Genomic DNA, 22,112 nt, shown 5'->3' with positions numbered 1-22,112 from the left:
GGGAACGTAAGTCCTGCATAATCAAGCTCCAGTGAGCCGGGCTCAGTCTTTTGGTAAAATATACAAAATCAAGGGTGTCCTTTAAAACTCTTCCTCCATACAGCCATATGCCAGACAGACCCGAGGCGCTGGAAAAGACATCAGCAGCGGGACCGCACGAGTCCGCGCCGGTGCGCCCCCCGACCGAGCAGGCCGTTCAATATCCAAATCACACTGTGCTCACAGCTCGAGGCTCACTCCCCATCCGGCTTACATCAGGTCAAGGAAGAGACCAGGTCACTCAGCGTCAGCAGAGACCTAACGCGTTTCAGGCATGCGCCCTTCGTCAGAGGTATTTCTGCTACCAAACAGACTGTTCCCATCAGGCTTCCGTTTTTTGTCCCTCCTTTTATTGGAAATTAGATTACACTCAGGTGAGTAAACATTCAAGTTGCATTCTGGGAACGTAAGTCCTGCATAATCAAGCTCCAGTGAGCCGGGTTCAGTCTTTCGGTAAAATATACAAAATCAAGGGTGTCCTTTAAAACTCTTCCTCCATACAGCCATATGCCAGACAGACCCGAGGCGCTGGAAAAGACATCAGCAGCGGGACCGCACGAGTCCGCGGCGGTGCACCCCCCAACCGAGCAGGCCGTTCAATATCCAAATCACACTGTGCTCACAGCTCGAGGCTCACTCCCCACCCGGCTTACATCAGGTCAAGGAAGAGACCAGGTCACTCAGCGTCAGCAGAGACCTAACGCGTTTCAGGCATGCGTCCTTCGTCAGAGGTATTTCTGCTACCAAACAGACTGTTCACATCAGGCTTCCGTTTTTTGTCCCTCCTTTTATTGGAAATTAGATTACACTCAGGTGAGTAAACATTCAAGTTGCATTCTGGGAACGTAAGTCCTGCATAATCAAGCTCCAGTGAGCCGGGTTCAGTCTTTCGGTAAAATATACAAAATCAAGGGTGTCCTTTAAAACTCTTCCTCCATACAGCCATATGCCAGACAGACCCGAGGCGCTGGAAAAGACATCAGCAGCGGGACCGCACGAGTCCGCGGCGGTGCGCCCCCCGACCGAGCAGGCCGTTCAATATCCAAATCACACTGTGCTCACAGCTCGAGGCTCACTCCCCATCCGGCTTACATCAGGTCAAGGAAGAGACCAGGTCACTCAGCGTCAGCAGAGACCTAACGCGTTTCAGGCATGCGCCCTTCGTCAGAGGTATTTCTGCTACCAAACAGACTGTTCCTATCAGGCTTCCGTTTTTTGTCCCTCCTTTTATTGGAAATTAGATTACACTCAGGTGAGTAAACATTCAAGTTGCATTCTGGGAACGTAAGTCCTGCATAATCAAGCTCCAGTGAGCCGGGTTCAGTCTTTCGGTAAAATATACAAAATCAAGGGTGTCCTTTAAAACTCTTCCTCCATACAGCCATATGCCAGACAGACCCGAGGCGCTGGAAAAGACATCAGCAGCGGGACCGCACGAGTCCGCGGCGGTGCACCCCCCAACCGAGCAGGCCGTTCAATATCCAAATCACACTGTGCTCACAGCTCGAGGCTCACTCCCCACCCGGCTTACATCAGGTCAAGGAAGAGACCAGGTCACTCAGCGTCAGCAGAGACCTAACGCGTTTCAGGCATGCGTCCTTCGTCAGAGGTATTTCTGCTACCAAACAGACTGTTCACATCAGGCTTCCGTTTTTTGTCCCTCCTTTTATTGGAAATTAGATTACACTCAGGTGAGTAAACATTCAAGTTGCATTCTGGGAACGTAAGTCCTGCATAATCAAGCTCCAGTGAGCCGGGTTCAGTCTTTCGGTAAAATATACCAAATCAAGGGTGTCCTTTAAAACTCTTCCTCCATGCAGCCATATGCCAGACAGACCCGAGGCGCTGGAAAAGACATCAGCAGCGGGACCGCACGAGTCCGCGGCGGTGCGCCCCCCGACCGAGCAGGCCGTTCAATATCCAAATCACACTGTGCTCACAGCTCGAGGGTCACTCCCCATCCGGCTTCCATCAGGTCAAGGAAGAGACCAGGTCACTCAGCGTCAGCAGAGACCTAACACGTTTCAGGCATGCGCCCTTCGTCAGAGGTATTTCTGCTACCAAACAGACTCTTCCCATCAGGCTTCCGTTTTTTGTCCCTCCTTTTATTGGAAATTAGATTACACTCAGGTGAGTAAACATTCAAGTTGCATTCTGGGAACGTAAGTCCTGCATAATCAAGCTCCAGTGAGCCGGGTTCAGTCTTTTGGTAAAATATACAAAATCAAGGGTGTCCTTTAAAACTCTTCCTCCATACAGCCATATGCCAGACAGACCCGAGGCGCTGGAAAAGACATCAGCAGCGGGACCGCACGAGTCCGCGGCGGTGCGCCCCCCGACCGAGCAGGCCGTTCAATATCCAAATCACACTGTGCTCACAGCTCGAGGGTCACTCCCCATCCTGCTTACATCAGGTCAAGGAAGAGACCAGGTCACTCAGCGTCAGCAGAGACCTAACGCGTTTCAGGCATGCGCCCTTCGTCAGAGGTATTTCTGCTACCAAACAGACTGTTCCCATCAGGCTTCCGTTTTTTGTCCCTCCTTTTATTGGAAATTAGATTACACTCAGGTGAGTAAACATTCAAGTTGCATTCTGGGAACGTAAGTCCTGCATAATCAAGCTCCAGTGAGCCGGGCTCAGTCTTTTGGTAAAATATACAAAATCAAGGGTGTCCTTTAAAACTCTTCCTCCATACAGCCATATGCCAGACAGACCCGAGGCGCTGGAAAAGACATCAGCAGCGGGACCGCACGAGTCCGCGCCGGTGCGCCCCCCGACCGAGCAGGCCGTTCAATATCCAAATCACACTGTGCTCACAGCTCGAGGCTCACTCCCCATCCGGCTTACATCAGGTCAAGGAAGAGACCAGGTCACTCAGCGTCAGCAGAGACCTAACGCGTTTCAGGCATGCGCCCTTCGTCAGAGGTATTTCTGCTACCAAACAGACTGTTCCCATCAGGCTTCCGTTTTTTGTCCCTCCTTTTATTGGAAATTAGATTACACTCAGGTGAGTAAACATTCAAGTTGCATTCTGGGAACGTAAGTCCTGCATAATCAAGCTCCAGTGAGCCGGGTTCAGTCTTTCGGTAAAATATACAAAATCAAGGGTGTCCTTTAAAACTCTTCCTCCATACAGCCATATGCCAGACAGACCCGAGGCGCTGGAAAAGACATCAGCAGCGGGACCGCACGAGTCCGCGGCGGTGCACCCCCCAACCGAGCAGGCCGTTCAATATCCAAATCACACTGTGCTCACAGCTCGAGGCTCACTCCCCACCCGGCTTACATCAGGTCAAGGAAGAGACCAGGTCACTCAGCGTCAGCAGAGACCTAACGCGTTTCAGGCATGCGCCCTTCGTCAGAGGTATTTCTGCTACCAAACAGACTGTTCACATCAGGCTTCCGTTTTTTGTCCCTCCTTTTATTGGAAATTAGATTACACTCAGGTGAGTAAACATTCAAGTTGCATTCTGGGAACGTAAGTCCTGCATAATCAAGCTCCAGTGAGCCGGGTTCAGTCTTTCGGTAAAATATACCAAATCAAGGGTGTCCTTTAAAACTCTTCCTCCATGCAGCCATATGCCAGACAGACCCGAGGCGCTGGAAAAGACATCAGCAGCGGGACCGCACGAGTCCGCGGCGGTGCGCCCCCCGACCGAGCAGGCCGTTCAATATCCATATCACACTGTGCTCACAGCTCGAGGGTCACTCCCCATCCGGCTTACATCAGGTCAAGGAAGAGACCAGGTCACTCAGCGTCAGCAGAGACCTAACGCGTTTCAGGCATGCGCCCTTCGTCAGAGGTATTTCTGCTACCAAACAGACTGTTCCCATCAGGCTTCCGTTTTTTGTCCCTCCTTTTATTGGAAATTAGATTACACTCAGGTGAGTAAACATTCAAGTTGCATTCTGGGAACGTAAGTCCTGCATAATCAAGCTCCAGTGAGCCGGGTTCAGTCTTTCGGTAAAATATACAAAATCAAGGGTGTCCTTTAAAACTCTTCCTCCATACAGCCATATGCCAGACAGACCCGAGGCGCTGGAAAAGACATCAGCAGCGGGACCGCACGAGTCCGCGGCGGTGCGCCCCCCGACCGAGCAGGCCGTTCAATATCCAAATCACACTGTGCTCACAGCTCGAGGCTCACTCCCCATCCGGCTTACATCAGGTCAAGGAAGAGACCAGGTCACTCAGCGTCAGCAGAGACCTAACGCGTTTCAGGCATGCGCCCTTCGTCAGAGGTATTTCTGCTACCAAACAGACTGTTCCTATCAGGCTTTCGTTTTTTGTCCCTCCTTTTATTGAAATTAGATTACACTCAGGTGAGTAAACATTCAAGTTGCATTCTGGGAACGTAAGTCCTGCATAATCAAGCTCCAGTGAGCCGGGTTCAGTCTTTCGGTAAAATATACCAAATCAAGGGTGTCCTTTAAAACTCTTCCTCCATACAGCCATATGCCAGACAGACCCGAGGCGCTGGAAAAGACATCAGCAGCGGGACCGCACGAGTCCGCGGCGGTGCGCCCCCCGACCGAGCAGGCCGTTCAATATCCAAATCACACTGTGCTCACAGCTCGAGGCTCACTCCCCACCCGGCTTACATCAGGTCAAGGAAGAGACCAGGTCACTCAGCGTCAGCAGAGACCTAACGCGTTTCAGGCATGCGCCCTTCGTCAGAGGTATTTCTGCTACCAAACAGACTGTTCCCATCAGGCTTCCGTTTTTTGTCCCTCCTTTTATTGGAAATTAGATTACACTCAGGTGAGTAAACATTCAAGTTGCATTCTGGGAACGTAAGTCCTGCATAATCAAGCTCCAGTGAGCCGGGTTCAGTCTTTCGGTAAAATATACAAAATCAAGGGTGTCCTTTAAAACTCTTCCTCCATACAGCCATATGCCAGACAGACCCGAGGCGCTGGAAAAGACATCAGCAGCGGGACCGCACGAGTCCGCGGCGGTGCGCCCCCCCGACCGAGCAGGCCGTTCAATATCCAAATCACACTGTGCTCACAGCTCGAGGCTCACTCCCCATCCGGCTTACATCAGGTCAAGGAAGAGACCAGGTCACTCAGCGTCAGCAGAGACCTAACGCGTTTCAGGCATGCGCCCTTCGTCAGAGGTATTTCTGCTACCAAACAGACTGTTCCCATCAGGCTTCCGTTTTTTGTCCCTCCTTTTATTGGAAATTAGATTACACTCAGGTGAGTAAACATTCAAGTTGCATTCTGGGAACGTAAGTCCTGCATAATCAAGCTCCAGTGAGCCGGGTTCAGTCTTTCGGTAAAATATACCAAATCAAGGGTGTCCTTTAAAACTCTTCCTCCATACAGCCATATGCCAGAGAGACCCGAGGCGCTGGAAAAGACATCATCAGCGGGACCGCACGAGTCCGCGGCGGTGCGCCCCCCGACCGAGCAGGCCGTTCAATATCCAAATCACACTGTGCTCACAGCTCGAGGCTCACTCCCCACCCGGCTTACATCAGGTCAAGGAAGAGACCAGGTCACTCAGCGTCAGCAGAGACCTAACGCGTTTCAGGCATGCGTCCTTCGTCAGAGGTATTTCTGCTACCAAACAGACTGTTCACATCAGGCTTCCGTTTTTTGTCCCTCCTTTTATTGGAAATTAAATTACACTCAGGTGAGTAAACATTCAAGTTGCATTCTGGGAACGTAAGTCCTGCATAATCAAGCTCCAGTGAGCCGGGTTCAGTCTTTCGGTAAAATATACCAAATCAAGGGTGTCCTTTAAAACTCTTCCTCCATACAGCCATATGCCAGACAGACCCGAGGCGCTGGAAAAGACATCAGCAGTGGGACCGCACGAGTCCGCGGCGGTGCGCCCCCCAACCGAGCAGGCCGTTCAATATCCAAATCACACTGTGCTCACAGCTCGAGGCTCACTCCCCATCCGGCTTACATCAGGTCAAGGAAGAGACCAGGTCACTCAGCGTCAGCAGAGACCTAACGCGTTTCAGGCATGCGCCCTTCGTCAGAGGTATTTCTGCTACCAAACAGACTGTTCCCATCAGGCTTCCGTTTTTTGTCCCTCCTTTTATTGGAAATTAGATTACACTCAGGTGAGTAAACATTCAAGTTGCATTCTGGGAACGTAAGTCCTGCATAATCAAGCTCCAGTGAGCCGGGTTCAGTCTTTCGGTAAAATATACAAAATCAAGGGTGTCCTTTAAAACTCTTCCTCCATACAGCCATATGCCAGACAGACCCGAGGCGCTGGAAAAGACATCAGCAGCGGGACCGCACGAGTCCGCGGCGGTGCGCCCCCCGACCGAGCAGGCCGTTCAATATCCAAATCACACTGTGCTCACAGCTCGAGGCTCACTCCCCATCCGGCTTACATCAGGTCAAGGAAGAGACCAGGTCACTCAGCGTCAGCAGAGACCTAACGCGTTTCAGGCATGCGCCCTTCGTCAGAGGTATTTCTGCTACCAAACAGACTGTTCCCATCAGGCTTCCGTTTTTTGTCCCTCCTTTTATTGGAAATTAGATTACACTCAGGTGAGTAAACATTCAAGTTGCATTCTGGGAACGTAAGTCCTGCATAATCAAGCTCCAGTGAGCCGGGTTCAGTCTTTCGGTAAAATATACCAAATCAAGCGTGTCCTTTAAAACTCTTCCTCCATACAGCCATATGCCAGACAGACCCGAGGAGCTGGAAAAGACATCAGCAGCGGGACCGCACGAGTCCGCGGCGGTGCACCCCCCGACCGAGCAGGCCGTTCAATATCCAAATCACACTGTGCTCACAGCTCGAGGCTCACTCCCCACCCGGCTTACATCAGGTCAAGGAAGAGACCAGGTCACTCAGCGTCAGCAGAGACCTAACGCGTTTCAGGCATGCGTCCTTCGTCAGAGGTATTTCTGCTACCAAACAGACTGTTCACATCAGGCTTCCGTTTTTTGTCCTTCCTTTTATTGGAAATTAGATTACACTCAGGTGAGTAAACATTCAAGTTGCATTCTGGGAACGTAAGTCCTGCATAATCAAGCTCCAGTGAGCCGGGTTCAGTCTTTCGGTAAAATATACCAAATCAAGGGTGTCCTTTAAAACTCTTCCTCCATACAGCCATATGCCAGACAGACCCGAGGCGCTGGAAAAGACATCAGCAGCGGGACCGCACGAGTCCGCGGCGGTGCGCCCCCGACCGAGCAGGCCGTTCAATATCCAAATCACACTGTGCTCACAGCTCGAGGGTCACTCCCCATCCGGCTTACATCAGGTCAAGGAAGAGACCAGGTCACTCAGCGTCAGCAGAGACCTAACGCGTTGCAGGCATGCGCCCTTCGTCAGAGGTATTTCTGCTACCAAACAGACTGTTCCCATCAGGCTTCCGTTTTTTGTCCCTCCTTTTATTGGAAATTAGATTACACTCAGGTGAGTAAACATTCAAGTTGCATTCTGGGAACGTAAGTCCTGCATAATCAAGCTCCAGTGAGCCGGGTTCAGTCTTTCGGTAAAATATACAAAATCAAGGGTGTCCTTTAAGACTCTTCCTCCATACAGCCATATGCCAGAGAGACCCGAGGCGCTGGAAAAGACATCATCAGCGGGACCGCACGAGTCCGCGGCGGTGCGCCCCCCGACCGAGCAGGCCGTTCAATATCCAAATCACACTGTGCTCACAGCTCGAGGCTCACTCCCCACCCGGCTTATATCAGGTCAAGGAAGAGACCAGGTCACTCAGCGTCAGCAGAGACCTAACGCGTTTCAGGCATGCGTCCTTCGTCAGAGGTATTTCTGCTACCAAACAGACTGTTCACATCAGTTTTCCGTTTTTTCTCCCTCCTTTTATTGGAAATTAGATTACACTCAGGTGAGTAAACATTCAAGTTGCATTCTGGGAACGTAAGTCCTGCATAATCAAGCTCCAGTGAGCCGGGTTCAGTCTTTCGGTAAAATATACCAAATCAAGGGTGTCCTTTAAAACTCTTCCTCCATACAGCCATATGCCAGAGAGACCCGAGGCGCTGGAAAAGACATCATCAGCGGGACCGCACGAGTCCGCGGTGGTGCGCCCCCTGACCGAGCAGGCCGTTCAATATCCAAATCACACTGTGCTCACAGCTCGAGGCTCACTCCCCACCCGGCTTACATCAGGTCAAGGAAGAGACCAGGTCACTCAGCGTCAGCAGAGACCTAACGCGTTTCAGGCATGCGTCCTTCGTCAAAGGTATTTCTGCTACCAAACAGACTGTTCACATCAGGCTTCCGTTTTTTGTCCCTCCTTTTATTGGAAATTAGATTACACTCAGGTGAGTAAACATTCAAGTTGCATTCTGGGAACGTAAGTCCTGCATAATCAAGCTCCAGTGAGCCGGGTTCAGTCTTTCGGTAAAATATACCAAATCAAGGGTGTCCTTTAAAACTCTTCCTCCATACAGCCATATGCCAGACAGACCCGAGGCGCTGGAAAAGACATCAGCAGCGGGACCGCACGAGTCCGCGGCGGTGCGCCCCCCGACCGAGCAGGCCGTTCAATATCCAAATCACACTGTGCTCACAGCTCGAGGCTCACTCCCCATCCGGCTTACATCAGGTCAAGGAAGAGACCAGGTCACTCAGCGTCAGCAGAGACCTAACGCATTTCAGGCATGCGCCCTTCGTCAGAGGTATTTCTGCTACCAAACAGACTGTTCCCATCAGGCTTCCGTTTTTTGTCCCTCCTTTTATTGGAAATTAGATTACACTCAGGTGAGTAAACATTCAAGTTGCATTCTGGGAACGTAAGTCCTGCATAATCAAGCTCCAGTGAGCCGGGTTCAGTCTTTCGGTAAAATATACAAAATCAAGGGTGTCCTTTAAAACTCTTCCTCCATACAGCCATATGCCAGACAGACCCGAGGCGCTGGAAAAGACATCAGCAGCGGGACTGCACGAGTCCGCGGCGGTGCGCCCCCCAACCGAGCAGGCCGTTCAATATCCAAATCACACTGTGTTCACAGCTCGAGGCTCACTCCCCATCCGGCTTACATCAGGTCAAGGAAGAGACCAGGTCACTCAGCGTCAGCAGAGACCTAACGCGTTTCAGGCATGCGCCCTTCGTCAGAGGTATTTCTGCTACCAAACAGACTGTTCCCATCAGGCTTCTGTTTTTTGTCCCTCCTTTTATTGGAAATTAGATTACACTCAGGTGAGTAAACATTCAAGTTGCATTCTGGGAACGTAAGTCCTGCATAATCAAGCTCCAGTGAGCCGGGTTCAGTCTTTCGGTAAAATATACAAAATCAAGGGTGTCCTTTAAAACTCTTCCTCCATACAGCCATATGCCAGACAGACCCGAGGCGCTGGAAAAGACATCAGCAGCGGGACCGCACGAGTCCGCGGCGGTGCGCCCCCCGACCGAGCAGGCCGTTCAATATCCAAATCACACTGTGCTCACAGCTCGAGGCTCACTCCCCATCCGGCTTACATCAGGTCAAGGAAGAGACCAGGTCACTCAGCGTCAGCAGAGACCTAACGCGTTTCAGGCATGCGCCCTTCGTCAGAGGTATTTCTGCTACCAAACAGACTGTTCCCATCAGGCTTCCGTTTTTTGTCCCTCCTTTTATTGGAAATTAGATTACATTCAGGTGAGTAAACATTCAAGTTGCATTCTGGGAACGTAAGTCCTGCATAATCAAGCTCCAGTGAGCCGGGTTCAGTCTTTCGGTAAAATATACCAAATCAAGGGTGTCCTTTAAAACTCTTCCTCCATACAGCCATATGCCAGAGAGACCCGAGGCGCTGGAAAAGACATCATCAGCGGGACCGCACGAGTCCGCGGCGGTGCGCCCCCCGACCGAGCAGGCCGTTCAATATCCAAATCACACTGTGCTCACAGCTCGAGGCTCACTCCCCACCCGGCTTACATCAGGTCAAGGAAGAGACCAGGTCACTCAGCGTCAGCAGAGACCTAACGCGTTTCAGGCATGCGTCCTTCGTCAGAGGTATTTCTGCTACCAAACAGACTGTTCACATCAGGCTTCCGTTTTTTGTCCCTCCTTTTATTGGAAATTAAATTACACTCAGGTGAGTAAACATTCAAGTTGCATTCTGGGAACGTAAGTCCTGCATAATCAAGCTCCAGTGAGCCGGGTTCAGTCTTTCGGTAAAATATACCAAATCAAGGGTGTCCTTTAAAACTCTTCCTCCATACAGCCATATGCCAGACAGACCCGAGGCGCTGGAAAAGACATCAGCAGTGGGACCGCACGAGTCCGCGGCGGTGCGCCCCCCAACCGAGCAGGCCGTTCAATATCCAAATCACACTGTGCTCACAGCTCGAGGCTCACTCCCCATCCGGCTTACATCAGGTCAAGGAAGAGACCAGGTCACTCAGCGTCAGCAGAGACCTAACGCGTTTCAGGCATGCGCCCTTCGTCAGAGGTATTTCTGCTACCAAACAGACTGTTCCCATCAGGCTTCCGTTTTTTGTCCCTCCTTTTATTGGAAATTAGATTACACTCAGGTGAGTAAACATTCAAGTTGCATTCTGGGAACGTAAGTCCTGCATAATCAAGCTCCAGTGAGCCGGGTTCAGTCTTTCGGTAAAATATACAAAATCAAGGGTGTCCTTTAAAACTCTTCCTCCATACAGCCATATGCCAGACAGACCCGAGGCGCTGGAAAAGACATCAGCAGCGGGACCGCACGAGTCCGCGGCGGTGCGCCCCCCGACCGAGCAGGCCGTTCAATATCCAAATCACACTGTGCTCACAGCTCGAGGCTCACTCCCCATCCGGCTTACATCAGGTCAAGGAAGAGACCAGGTCACTCAGCGTCAGCAGAGACCTAACGCGTTTCAGGCATGCGCCCTTCGTCAGAGGTATTTCTGCTACCAAACAGACTGTTCCCATCAGGCTTCCGTTTTTTGTCCCTCCTTTTATTGGAAATTAGATTACACTCAGGTGAGTAAACATTCAAGTTGCATTCTGGGAACGTAAGTCCTGCATAATCAAGCTCCAGTGAGCCGGGTTCAGTCTTTCGGTAAAATATACCAAATCAAGCGTGTCCTTTAAAACTCTTCCTCCATACAGCCATATGCCAGACAGACCCGAGGAGCTGGAAAAGACATCAGCAGCGGGACCGCACGAGTCCGCGGCGGTGCACCCCCCGACCGAGCAGGCCGTTCAATATCCAAATCACACTGTGCTCACAGCTCGAGGCTCACTCCCCACCCGGCTTACATCAGGTCAAGGAAGAGACCAGGTCACTCAGCGTCAGCAGAGACCTAACGCGTTTCAGGCATGCGTCCTTCGTCAGAGGTATTTCTGCTACCAAACAGACTGTTCACATCAGGCTTCCGTTTTTTGTCCTTCCTTTTATTGGAAATTAGATTACACTCAGGTGAGTAAACATTCAAGTTGCATTCTGGGAACGTAAGTCCTGCATAATCAAGCTCCAGTGAGCCGGGTTCAGTCTTTCGGTAAAATATACCAAATCAAGGGTGTCCTTTAAAACTCTTCCTCCATACAGCCATATGCCAGACAGACCCGAGGCGCTGGAAAAGACATCAGCAGCGGGACCGCACGAGTCCGCGGCGGTGCGCCCCCGACCGAGCAGGCCGTTCAATATCCAAATCACACTGTGCTCACAGCTCGAGGGTCACTCCCCATCCGGCTTACATCAGGTCAAGGAAGAGACCAGGTCACTCAGCGTCAGCAGAGACCTAACGCGTTGCAGGCATGCGCCCTTCGTCAGAGGTATTTCTGCTACCAAACAGACTGTTCCCATCAGGCTTCCGTTTTTTGTCCCTCCTTTTATTGGAAATTAGATTACACTCAGGTGAGTAAACATTCAAGTTGCATTCTGGGAACGTAAGTCCTGCATAATCAAGCTCCAGTGAGCCGGGTTCAGTCTTTCGGTAAAATATACAAAATCAAGGGTGTCCTTTAAGACTCTTCCTCCATACAGCCATATGCCAGAGAGACCCGAGGCGCTGGAAAAGACATCATCAGCGGGACCGCACGAGTCCGCGGCGGTGCGCCCCCCGACCGAGCAGGCCGTTCAATATCCAAATCACACTGTGCTCACAGCTCGAGGCTCACTCCCCACCCGGCTTATATCAGGTCAAGGAAGAGACCAGGTCACTCAGCGTCAGCAGAGACCTAACGCGTTTCAGGCATGCGTCCTTCGTCAGAGGTATTTCTGCTACCAAACAGACTGTTCACATCAGTTTTCCGTTTTTTCTCCCTCCTTTTATTGGAAATTAGATTACACTCAGGTGAGTAAACATTCAAGTTGCATTCTGGGAACGTAAGTCCTGCATAATCAAGCTCCAGTGAGCCGGGTTCAGTCTTTCGGTAAAATATACCAAATCAAGGGTGTCCTTTAAAACTCTTCCTCCATACAGCCATATGCCAGAGAGACCCGAGGCGCTGGAAAAGACATCATCAGCGGGACCGCACGAGTCCGCAGTGGTGCGCCCCCTGACCGAGCAGGCCGTTCAATATCCAAATCACACTGTGCTCACAGCTCGAGGCTCACTCCCCACCCGGCTTACATCAGGTCAAGGAAGAGACCAGGTCACTCAGCGTCAGCAGAGACCTAACGCGTTTCAGGCATGCGTCCTTCGTCAGAGGTATTTCTGCTACCAAACAGACTGTTCACATCAGGCTTCCGTTTTTTGTCCCTCCTTTTATTGGAAATTAGATTACACTCAGGTGAGTAAACATTCAAGTTGCATTCTGGGAACGTAAGTCCTGCATAATCAAGCTCCAGTGAGCCGGGTTCAGTCTTTCGGTAAAATATACCAAATCAAGGGTGTCCTTTAAAACTCTTCCTCCATACAGCCATATGCCAGACAGACCCGAGGCGCTGGAAAAGACATCAGCAGCGGGACCGCACGAGTCCGCGGCGGTGCGCCCCCCGACCGAGCAGGCCGTTCAATATCCAAATCACACTGTGCTCACAGCTCGAGGCTCACTCCCCATCCGGCTTACATCAGGTCAAGGAAGAGACCAGGTCACTCAGCGTCAGCAGAGACCTAACGCATTTCAGGCATGCGCCCTTCGTCAGAGGTATTTCTGCTACCAAACAGACTGTTCCCATCAGGCTTCCGTTTTTTGTCCCTCCTTTTATTGGAAATTAGATTACACTCAGGTGAGTAAACATTCAAGTTGCATTCTGGGAACGTAAGTCCTGCATAATCAAGCTCCAGTGAGCCGGGTTCAGTCTTTCGGTAAAATATACAAAATCAAGGGTGTCCTTTAAAACTCTTCCTCCATACAGCCATATGCCAGACAGACCCGAGGCGCTGGAAAAGACATCAGCAGCGGGACTGCACGAGTCCGCGGCGGTGCGCCCCCCAACCGAGCAGGCCGTTCAATATCCAAATCACACTGTGTTCACAGCTCGAGGCTCACTCCCCATCCGGCTTACATCAGGTCAAGGAAGAGACCAGGTCACTCAGCGTCAGCAGAGACCTAACGCGTTTCAGGCATGCGCCCTTCGTCAGAGGTATTTCTGCTACCAAACAGACTGTTCCCATCAGGCTTCTGTTTTTTGTCCCTCCTTTTATTGGAAATTAGATTACACTCAGGTGAGTAAACATTCAAGTTGCATTCTGGGAACGTAAGTCCTGCATAATCAAGCTCCAGTGAGCCGGGTTCAGTCTTTTGGTAAAATATACAAAATCAAGGGTGTCCTTTAAAACTCTTCCTCCATACAGCCATATGCCAGACAGACCCGAGGCGCTGGAAAAGACATCAGCAGCGGGACCGCACGAGTCCGCGCCGGTGCGCCCCCCGACCGAGCAGGCCGTTCAATATCCAAATCACACTGTGCTCACAGCTCGAGGCTCACTCCCCATCCGGCTTACATCAGGTCAAGGAAGAGACCAGGTCACTCAGCGTCAGCAGAGACCTAACGCGTTTCAGGCATGCGCCCTTCGTCAGAGGTATTTCTGCTACCAAACAGACTGTTCCCATCAGGCTTCCGTTTTTTGTCCCTCCTTTTATTGGAAATTAGATTACACTCAGGTGAGTAAACATTCAAGTTGCATTCTGGGAACGTAAGTCCTGCATAATCAAGCTCCAGTGAGCCGGGTTCAGTCTTTCGGTAAAATATACAAAATCAAGGGTGTCCTTTAAAACTCTTCCTCCATACAGCCATATGCCAGACAGACCCGAGGCGCTGGAAAAGACATCAGCAGCGGGACCGCACGAGTCCGCGGCGGTGCACCCCCCAACCGAGCAGGCCGTTCAATATCCAAATCACACTGTGCTCACAGCTCGAGGCTCACTCCCCACCCGGCTTACATCAGGTCAAGGAAGAGACCAGGTCACTCAGCGTCAGCAGAGACCTAACGCGTTTCAGGCATGCGTCCTTCGTCAGAGGTATTTCTGCTACCAAACAGACTGTTCACATCAGGCTTCCGTTTTTTGTCCCTCCTTTTATTGGAAATTAGATTACACTCAGGTGAGTAAACATTCAAGTTGCATTCTGGGAACGTAAGTCCTGCATAATCAAGCTCCAGTGAGCCGGGTTCAGTCTTTCGGTAAAATATACCAAATCAAGGGTGTCCTTTAAAACTCTTCCTCCATGCAGCCATATGCCAGACAGACCCGAGGCGCTGGAAAAGACATCAGCAGCGGGACCGCACGAGTCCGCGGCGGTGCGCCCCCCGACCGAGCAGGCCGTTCAATATCCAAATCACACTGTGCTCACAGCTCGAGGGTCACTCCCCATCCGGCTTACATCAGGTCAAGGAAGAGACCAGGTCACTCAGCGTCAGCAGAGACCTAACGCGTTTCAGGCATGCGCCCTTCGTCAGAGGTATTTCTGCTACCAAACAGACTGTTCCCATCAGGCTTCCGTTTTTTGTCCCTCCTTTTATTGGAAATTAGATTACACTCAGGTGAGTAAACATTCAAGTTGCATTCTGGGAACGTAAGTCCTGCATAATCAAGCTCCAGTGAGCCGGGTTCAGTCTTTTGGTAAAATATACAAAATCAAGGGTGTCCTTTAAAACTCTTCCTCCATACAGCCATATGCCAGACAGACCCGAGGCGCTGGAAAAGACATCAGCAGCGGGACCGCACGAGTCCGCGGCGGTGCGCCCCCCGACCGAGCAGGCCGTTCAATATCCAAATCACACTGTGCTCACAGCTCGAGGGTCACTCCCCATCCTGCTTACATCAGGTCAAGGAAGAGACCAGGTCACTCAGCGTCAGCAGAGACCTAACGCGTTTCAGGCATGCGCCCTTCGTCAGAGGTATTTCTGCTACCAAACAGACTGTTCCCATCAGGCTTCCGTTTTTTGTCCCTCCTTTTATTGGAAATTAGATTACACTCAGGTGAGTAAACATTCAAGTTGCATTCTGGGAACGTAAGTCCTGCATAATCAAGCTCCAGTGAGCCGGGCTCAGTCTTTTGGTAAAATATACAAAATCAAGGGTGTCCTTTAAAACTCTTCCTCCATACAGCCATATGCCAGACAGACCCGAGGCGCTGGAAAAGACAGCAGCGGGACCGCACGAGTCCGCGCCGGTGCGCCCCCCGACCGAGCAGGCCGTTCAATATCCAAATCACACTGTGCTCACAGCTCGAGGCTCACTCCCCATCCGGCTTACATCAGGTCAAGGAAGAGACCAGGTCACTCAGCGTCAGCAGAGACCTAACGCGTTTCAGGCATGCGCCCTTCGTCAGAGGTATTTCTGCTACCAAACAGACTGTTCCCATCAGGCTTCCGTTTTTTGTCCCTCCTTTTATTGGAAATTAGATTACACTCAGGTGAGTAAACATTCAAGTTGCATTCTGGGAACGTAAGTCCTGCATAATCAAGCTCCAGTGAGCCGGGTTCAGTCTTTCGGTAAAATATACAAAATCAAGGGTGTCCTTTAAAACTCTTCCTCCATACAGCCATATGCCAGACAGACCCGAGGTGCTGGAAAAGACATCAGCAGCGGGACCGCACGAGTCCGCGGCGGTGCACCCCCCAACCGAGCAGGCCGATCAATATCCAAATCACACTGTGCTCACAGCTCGAGGCTCACTCCCCACCCGGCTTACATCAGGTCAAGGAAGAGACCAGGTCACTCAGCGTCAGCAGAGACCTAACGCGTTTCAGGCATGCGTCCTTCGTCAGAGGTATTTTTGCTACCAAACAGACTGTTCACATCAGGCTTCCGTTTTTTGTCCCTCCTTTTATTGGAAATTAGATTACACTCAGGTGAGTAAACATTCAAGTTGCATTCTGGGAACGTAAGTCCTGCATAATCAAGCTCCAGTGAGCCGGGTTCAGTCTTTCGGTAAAATATACAAAATCAAGGGTGTCCTTTAAAACTCTTCCTCCATACAGCCATATGCCAGACAGACCCGAGGCGCTGGAAAAGACATCAGCAGCGGGACCGCACGAGTCCGCGGCGGTGCGCCCCCCGACCGAGCAGGCCGTTCAATATCCAAATCACACTGTGCTCACAGCTCGAGGCTCACTCCCCATCCGGCTTACATCAGGTCAAGGAAGAGACCAGGTCACTCAGTGTCAGCAGAGACCTAACGCGTTTCAGGCATGCGCCCTTCGTCAGAGGTATTTCTGCTACCAAACAGACTGTTCCTATCAGGCTTCCGTTTTTTGTCCCTCCTTTTATTGGAAATTAGATTACACTCAGGTGAGTAAACATTCAAGTTGCATTCTGGGAACGTAAGTCCTGCATAATCAAGCTCCAGTGAGCAGGGTTCAGTCTTTCGGTAAAATATACCAAATCAAGGGTGTCCTTTAAAACTCTTCCTCCATACAGCCATATGCCAGACAGACCCGAGGCGCTGGAAAAGACATCAGCAGCGGGACCGCACGAGTCCGCGGCGGTGCGCCCCCCGACCGAGCAGGCCGTTCAATATCCAAATCACACTGTGCTCACAGCTCGAGGCTCACTCCCCACCCGGCTTACATCAGGTCAAGGAAGAGACCAGGTCACTCAGCGTCAGCAGAGACCTAACGCGTTTCAGGCATGCGTCCTTCGTCAGAGGTATTTCTGCTACCAAACAGACTGTTCACATCAGGCTTCCGTTTTTTGTCCCTCCTTTTATTGGAAATTAGATTACACTCAGGTGAGTAAACATTCAAGTTGCATTCTGGGAACGTAAGTCCTGCATAATCAAGCTCCAGTGAGCCGGGTTCAGTCTTTCGGTAAAATATACCAAATCAAGGGTGTCCTTTAAAACTCTTCCTCCATACAGCCATATGCCAGACAGACCCGAGGCGCTGGAAAAGACATCAGCAGCGGGACCGCACGAGTCCGCGGCGGTGCGCCCCCCGACCGAGCAGGCCGTTCAATATCCAAATCACACTGTGCTCACAGCTCGAGGCTCACTCCCCATCCGGCTTACATCAGGTCAAGGAAGAGACCAGGTCACTCAGCGTCAGCAGAGACCTAACGCGTTTCAGGCATGCGCCCTTCGTCAGAGGTATTTCTGCTACCAAACAGACTGTTCCCATCAGGCTTCCGTTTTTTGTCCCTCCTTTTATTGGAAATTAGATTACACTCAGGTGAGTAAACATTCAAGTTGCATTCTGGGAACGTAAGTCCTGCATAATCAAGCTCCAGTGAGCCGGGTTCAGTCTTTCGGTAAAATATACAAAATCAAGGGTGTCCTTTAAAACTCTTCCTCCATACAGCCATATGCCAGACAGACCCGAGGCGCTGGAAAAGACATCAGCAGCGGGACCGCACGAGTCCGCGGCGGTGCGCCCCCCGACCGAGCAGGCCGTTCAATATCCAAATCACACTGTGCTCACAGCTCGAGGCTCACTCCCCATCCGGCTTACATCAGGTCAAGGAAGAGACCAGGTCACTCAGCGTCAGCAGAGACCTAACGCGTTTCAGGCATGCGCCCTTCGTCAGAGGTATTTCTGCTACCAAACAGACTGTTCCCATCAGGCTTCCGTTTTTTGTCCCTCCTTTTATTGGAAATTAGATTACACTCAGGTGAGTAAACATTCAAGTTGCATTCTGGGAACGTAAGTCCTGCATAATCAAGCTCCAGTGAGCCGGGTTCAGTCTTTTGGTAAAATATACAAAATCAAGGGTGTCCTTTAAAACTCTTCCTCCATACAGCCATATGCCAGACAGACCCGAGGCGCTGGAAAAGACATCAGCAGCGGGACCGCACGAGTCCGCGGCGGTGCGCCCCCCGACCGAGCAGGCCGTTCAATATCCAAATCACACTGTGCTCACAGCTCGAGGGTCACTCCCCATCCTGCTTACATCAGGTCAAGGAAGAGACCAGGTCACTCAGCGTCAGCAGAGACCTAACGCGTTTCAGGCATGCGCCCTTCGTCAGAGGTATTTCTGCTACCAAACAGACTGTTCCCATCAGGCTTCCGTTTTTTGTCCCTCCTTTTATTGGAAATTAGATTACACTCAGGTGAGTAAACATTCAAGTTGCATTCTGGGAACGTAAGTCCTGCATAATCAAGCTCCAGTGAGCCGGGTTCAGTCTTTTGGTAAAATATACAAAATCAAGGGTGTCCTTTAAAACTCTTCCTCCATACAGCCATATGCCAGACAGACCCGAGGCGCTGGAAAAGACATCAGCAGCGGGACCGCACGAGTCCGCGGCGGTGCGCCCCCCGACCGAGCAGGCCGTTCAATATCCAAATCACACTGTGCTCACAGCTCGAGGCTCACTCCCCATCCGGCTTACATCAGGTCAAGGAAGAGACCAGGTCACTCAGCATCAGCAGAGACCTAACGCGTTTCAGGCATGCGCCCTTCGTCAGAGGTATTTCTGCTACCAAACAGACTGTTCCCATCAGGCTTTCGTTTTTTGTCCCTCCTTTTATTGGAAATTAGATTACACTCAGGTGAGTAAACATTCAAGTTGCATTCTGGGAACGTAAGTCCTGCATAATCAAGCTCCAGTGAGCCGGGTTCAGTCTTTCGGTAAAATATACAAAATCAAGGGTGTCCTTTAAAAATCTTCCTCCATACAGCCATATGCCAGACAGACCCGAGGCGCTGGAAAAGACATCAGCAGCGGGACCGCACGAGTCCGCGGCGGTGCGCCCCCCGACCGAGCAGGCCGTTCAATATCCAAATCACACTGTGCTCACAGCTCGAGGCTCACTCCCCATCCGGCTTACATCAGGTCAAGGAAGAGACCAGGTCACTCAGCGTCAGCAGAGACCTAACGCGTTTCAGGCATGCGCCCTTCGTCAGAGGTATTTCTGCTACCAAACAGACTGTTCCTATCAGGCTTCCGTTTTTTGTCCCTCCTTTTATTGGAAATTAGATTACACTCAGGTGAGTAAACATTCAAGTTGCATTCTGGGAACGTAAGTCCTGCATAATCAAGCTCCAGTGAGCCGGGTTCAGTCTTTCGGTAAAATATACCAAATCAAGGGTGTCCTTTAAAACTCTTCCTCCATACAGCCATATGCCAGACAGACCCGAGGCGCTGGAAAAGACATCAGCAGCGGGACCGCACGAGTCCGCGGCGGTGCGCCCCCCGACCGAGCAGGCCGTTCAATATCCAAATCACACTGTGCTCACAGCTCGAGGCTCACTCCCCATCCGGCTTACATCAGGTCAAGGAAGAGACCAGGTCACTCAGCGTCAGCAGAGACCTAACGCGTTTCAGGCATGCGCCCTTCGTCAGAGGTATTTCTGCTACCAAACAGACTGTTCCCATCAGGCTTCCGTTTTTTGTCCCTCCTTTTATTGGAAATTAGATTACACTCAGGTGAGTAAACATTCAAGTTGCATTCTGGGAACGTAAGTCCTGCATAATCAAGCTCCAGTGAGCCGGGTTCAGTCTTTCGGTAAAATATACAAAATCAAGGGTGTCCTTTAAAACTCTTCCTCCATACAGACATATGCCAGACAGACCCGAGGCGCTGGAAAAGACATCAGCAGCGGGACCGCACGAGTCCGCGGCGGTGCGCCCCCCGACCGAGCAGGCCGTTCAATATCCAAATCACACTGTGCTCACAGCTCGAGGCTCACTCCCCATCCGGCTTACATCAGGTCAAGGAAGAGACCAGGTCACTCAGCGTCAGCAGAGACCTAACGCGTTTCAGGCATGCGCCCTTCGTCAGAGGTATTTCTGCTACCAAACAGACTGTTCCCATCAGGCTTCCGTTTTTTGTCCCTCCTTTTATTGGAAATTAGATTACACTCAGGTGAGTAAACATTCAAGTTGCATTCTGGGAACGTAAGTCCTGCATAATCAAGCTCCAGTGAGCCGGGTTCAGTCTTTTGGTAAAATATACAAAATCAAGGGTGTCCTTTAAAACTCTTCCTCCATACAGCCATATGCCAGACAGACCCGAGGCGCTGGAAAAGACATCAGCAGCGGGACCGCACGAGTCCGCGGCGGTGCGCCCCCCGACCGAGCAGGCCGTTCAATATCCAAATCACACTGTGCTCACAGCTCGAGGGTCACTCCCCATCCTGCTTACATCAGGTCAAGGAAGAGACCAGGTCACTCAGCGTCAGCAGAGACCTAACGCGTTTCAGGCATGCGCCCTTCGTCAGAGGTATTTCTGCTACCAAACAGACTGTTCCCATCAGGCTTCCGTTTTTTGTCCCTCCTTTTATTGGAAATTAGATTACACTCAGGTGAGTAAACATTGAAGTTGCATTCTGGGAACGTAAGTCCTGCATAATCAAGCTCCAGTGAGCCGGGTTCAGTCTTTTGGTAAAATATACAAAATCAAGGGTGTCCTTTAAAACTCTTCCTCCATACAGCCATATGCCAGACAGACCCGAGGCGCTGGAAAAGACATCAGCAGCGGGACCGCACGAGTCCGCGGCGGTGCGCCCCCCGACCGAGCAGGCCGTTCAATATCCAAATCACACTGTGCTCACAGCTCGAGGCTCACTCCCCATCCGGCTTACATCAGGTCAAGGAAGAGACCAGGTCACTCAGCGTCAGCAGAGACCTAACGCGTTTCAGGCATGCGCCCTTCGTCAGAGGTATTTCTGCTACCAAACAGACTGTTCCCATCAGGCTTTCGTTTTTTGTCCCTCCTTTTATTGGAAATTAGATTACACTCAGGTGAGTAAACATTCAAGTTGCATTCTGGGAACGTAAGTCCTGCATAATCAAGCTCCAGTGAGCCGGGTTCAGTCTTTCGGTAAAATATACCAAATCAAGGGTGTCCTTTAAAACTCTTCCTCCATACAGCCATATGCCAGACAGACCCGAGGCGCTGGAAAAGACATCAGCAGCGGGACCGCACGAGTCCGCGGCGGTGCGCCCCCCGACCGAGCAGGCCGTTCAATATCCAAATCACACTGTGCTCACAGCTCGAGGGTCACTCCCCATCCGGCTTACATCAGGTCAAGGAAGAGACCAGGTCACTCAGCGTCAGCAGAGACCTAACGCGTTTCAGGCATGCGCCCTTCGTCAGAGGTATTTCTGCTACCAAACAGACTGTTCCCATCAGGCTTCCGTTTTTTGTCCCTCCTTTTATTGGAAATTAGATTACACTCAGGTGAGTAAACATTCAAGTTGCATTCTGGGAACGTAAGTCCTGCATAATCAAGCTCCAGTGAGCTGGGTTCAGTCTTTCGGTAAAATATACAAAATCAAGGGTGTCCTTTAAAACTCTTCCTCCATACAGCCATATGCCAGAGAGACCCGAGGCGCTGGAAAAGACATCATCAGCGGGACCGCACGAGTCCGCGGCGGTGCGCCCCCCGACCGAGCAGGCCGTTCAATATCCAAATCACACTGTGCTCACAGCTCGAGGCTCACTTCCCATCCGGCTTACATCAGGTCAAGGAAGAGACCAGGTCACTCAGCGTCAGCAGAGACCTAACGCGTTTCAGGCATGCGCCCTTCGTCAGAGGTATTTCTGCTACCAAACAGACTGTTCCCATCAGGCTTCCGTTTTTTGTCCCTCCTTTTATTGGAAATTAGATTACACTCAGGTGAGTAAACATTCAAGTTGCATTCTGGGAACGTAAGTCCTGCATAATCAAGCTCCAGTGAGCCGGGTTCAGTCTTTCGGTAAAATATACAAAATCAAGGGTGTCCTTTAAAACTCTTCCTCCATACAGCCATATGCCAGACAGACCCGAGGCGCTGGAAAAGACATCAGCAGCGGGACCGCACGAGTCCGCG

The sequence above is a fragment of the Lissotriton helveticus genome, chromosome 8 (genome assembly GCF_964261635.1).
Source record: "Lissotriton helveticus chromosome 8, aLisHel1.1, whole genome shotgun sequence".
Lineage (NCBI taxonomy): Eukaryota > Metazoa > Chordata > Amphibia > Caudata > Salamandridae > Lissotriton > Lissotriton helveticus.
Note: the sequence above shows the minus strand (reverse complement) of the source record.